This window comes from Hemiscyllium ocellatum, chromosome 1, assembly GCF_020745735.1.
Source record: "Hemiscyllium ocellatum isolate sHemOce1 chromosome 1, sHemOce1.pat.X.cur, whole genome shotgun sequence".
Classification (NCBI taxonomy): Eukaryota; Metazoa; Chordata; class Chondrichthyes; order Orectolobiformes; family Hemiscylliidae; genus Hemiscyllium; species Hemiscyllium ocellatum.
In genome coordinates this window covers 324,312-327,905 of record NC_083401.1, presented here as the reverse complement: position 1 = coordinate 327,905, position 3,594 = coordinate 324,312, and the positions used below count along the sequence as shown (strand labels likewise).

The 3,594-nt window shown below is 46.3% G+C and overlaps 1 pseudogene; it reads left to right on the top strand.

Moving 5' to 3' along the window:
• Positions 1–2,925: 2,925 nt before the first annotated feature.
• LOC132821019 (U2 spliceosomal RNA) lies at positions 2,926–3,094 on the top strand (annotated as a pseudogene).
• The last annotated feature ends 500 nt before the right edge of the window (positions 3,095–3,594 follow it).

Sequence of the window (3,594 nt, the reverse complement as noted above, 5' to 3'; positions counted from 1 at the left end):
TGTATCATCGATAGTCACAGGTGAGGTGCCAGAAGACTGAAGGTTAGCAAACGTGGTGCCACTGTTTAAGAAAGGCGGTAAAGACAAGCCAGGGAACTATAGACCGGTGAGCCTAACCTCAGTGGTGGGCAAGTTGTTGGAGGGAATCTTGAGGGACAGGATGTACACGTATTTGGAAAGGCAAGGACTGATTCGGGATAGTCAACATGGCCTTGTGCGTGGGAAATCATGTCTCACAAACTTGATTGAATTTTTTGAAGAAGTAACAAAGAAGATTGATGAGGGCAGAACAGTAGATTTGATCTATATGGACTTCAGTAAGGCGTTCGACAAGGTTCCCCATGGGTGACTGATGAGCAAGGTGAGATCTCATGGAATACAGGGAAAACTAGCCATTTGGATACAGAACTGGCTCAAAGGTAGAAGACAGAGGGTGGTGGTGGAGGGTTGTTTTTCAGTCTGGAAGCCTGTAACCATTGGAGTGCCACAAGGATCGGTGCTGGGTCCTCTACTTTTTGTCATTTACGTAAATGATTTGGATGCGAGCATAAGAGGTACAGTTAGTAAGTTTGCAAATGACACCAAAATTGGAGGTGTAGTGGACAGCGAAGAGGGTTACCTCAGATTACAACAGGATCTGGACCAGATGGGCCAATGGGCTGAGAAGTGGCAGATGGAGTTTAATTCAGATAAATGTGAGGTGCTGCATTTTGGGAAAGCAAATCTTAGCAGGATTTATACACTTAATGGTAAGGTCCTAGGGAGTGTTGCTGAACAAAGAGACCTTGGAGTGCAGGTTCATAGCTCCTTGAAAGTGGAGTTGCAGGTAGATAGGATCGTGAAGAAGGCATTTGGTATGCTTTCCTTTATTGATCAGAGTGTTGAGTACAGGAGTTGGGAGGTCATGTTGCGGCTGTCTGAGAACAGACCCAAGTCCTCCAGCCCTTCCTCATAACACCTTTCCTCCAGACCGGGCAACATCCTGGTAAATCTCCTCTGCACCTTTTCCAATGCTTCCAAATCCTTCCTCTAATGGGGTAACCAGAACTGTACACAATACTCCAAGTGAGGCCCCACTAGCGTGTTGTTCAGTTGATGCATGACATCATGGGTCCGGAACGCAGTCCCTCGACCAATAAAACTGTGTGCCACCTTAAAGGTACTATCAACCTGGGCGGCAACTGTCAGGGATCTATGTACATGGACACCGAGATCACGCTGCTCATTTACACTATCAAGAATCTTTCCATTGACCCAGTATTCTGCCTTCCTGTTATTCTTCCCAAAGTGAATCACTTCACATTCCTGCATTGAACTCCATTTACCATCTCTCAGTCCAATTCTGCAGTTTATCCGAGTGCCCCTGCAACATTCTTCCGCACTGTCCATTACCCCACTGACTTTAGTGTCATCTGCAAACTTATTAACCCATCCACCTATGCCTACATCCAAAGCATTTATCATTGGATAAATCCCAGGGGACTATGGGAACTGGGCTGATCAATCATTTCTCCCTTGACCAACAGCACATTCCTGAACATGATGGGCAATATAGCATGGCCGATTCACCTAACCTGCACATCTTTGGATTGTGGGAGGAAACTGGAGCACCCAGAGGAAACCCAGCAGACATGGGTCCCTGGTGCTGTGAGGCAGCAGAGCTAACCACGGAGCCACTGTACCCCCAAATGGGGGAACACACATCCTCCTGCTAATGGCCACCTTTGTGTGTGTCTGCATCAAGCTGTGTGCAGACCTTTGGTTCACAAACACTAAATATAACAAGGTACTGAAGTTCCTTTCACCCTGGTGCAGGGCTGGCACCATGGTTAGCTCTGCTACCCGACAACACCAGGGACCTGTGTTTGATACCAGCCTTGGTTGACTGGCTGTATAGAGTTTGCACATTTCCCCTGTGTCTGTGTGGGTTCCACTCAATAAAAAGATGTGCAGGTTGGGTAGATTGGCTGTCCAGGGATGCGAAGGCTATGTGGATTAGTCATGGTTAATAGCTGGGATACGGAGATAATGTGGGGCACAGGGTTTGGATGGGATGCCCTTTGAGGGGTCAGTGCAGAATTAACTGGCTGAGAGGCCTCTATCTGCATTGTAAAGAATTTATGTTGTGAAGGATAAGTCTGATCTTGTTTCTGCAGAACATTCCAAGTAGTTGGACAATTTGTATCAGCTGTTCCTCCAGCAAAGGCTTTTAAGAAAAACAGTCTTGAACACAAGTCCATCAGGCAGGGGTCAGCACATAGCATCTTGAGAGGGTTGATCCTGTGGATAGTTTCCTGAGCAGACAGTTAAAAAAATCATTTAGCAGAACACCTATGCAGCAAGGCACAGTTTGGCTGGTGGTGAGAAGGGCACTATGCATTAGATCCTTCATGTACACTTGGAATATCTGCACCATTGTATACTGCCCTCAAAGTGGCTGCCAGCGATGGGGGTGGGAGGCTGGGGTGAAGGGATCTCTTCAAATGTGCCTTTGCAAAGATGATCTGGAGAGAGATGTCAAGATTTGTCCCAAACAATTCATTGACACAGGACTCTGCGCTCCATGGGCTGTTGCCCGGGACACACTTTGAGACAAATATAAATGCCTGGCAAATCATCGACTTGCTTTGTAGTCTCTCTGAAACTTGTTGGTTTTCCAGTGATAAGGAGCTGACCTTGACCGAGTGTTGCAGACTGGTGCTTTCCAAAGTTCAAAACAACATCAAGAGGGACAAACTAAAGTTTGGACTAGGGCAGCTACTGACAAGATGCAGTGGGGAAAAACCGCTGTCTGAGGGCTTTATGATGGTCTGTTCAGTTAGCAGACTCTTGTTGCATTGAAATGGACATAAATTGTTTCCTGTATGAGTAGGAAATACCTTTGTTTTTGCAACAGCAGGGATGTTTTGAGGAATGCGTCATTTGATTTTCTCTGCAAAGAATGTGCAGAACAAATTTAGAATCTCTGTATGTACTTATAAATGATTTTATGAACAAAGTGGATTTTTGAGATAAAAGATGGAATAGGGGCTTGCTCTGTCCACTCCACGCATGGACCTGGTATTGCAGTACCTCCGGGCACGGTGCACCCTCATCTATAAATCTAAGAACATGGCTATAGCTCAGGTTTTTTGGTGCTTTGCCTGCGTGTGTGAACTTTCGTTTTAAAGTTTGTAAGGGTGCTTCATTTGTCTTTGCGTCGGTCTACAACTCAAACCCCAAATTTTGCACAAAACATACCTACCACGTGCGCTCACAAAACCACAAATTGCTGGAGAAACTCAGCAAATCTGCCAGCATTTGCACAAACAAAGCAGTGTTTCAAACCCAGTGACGGTTATTCAGAATCCAGTTTGGTGCTGGTGCAAATCTATCCGTCTCCCCACCCCCTCCCCCTCCCCCATGAACATTATGCTAACAGCATGTTAATATTTTGAAACAAAATCGGGGAGGGGGGGGGTGAGGTTTATTCAGTTGTTGGGCGTGGTGCTCGATTGGATCCCTTTGTGTTACGATTAGAGTGGCGCTGGAAAAGAACAGCAGGTCAGGCAGCCTCCGAGGAGCAAGAAAACTGTCGTTTCGGGCATAAGCCCT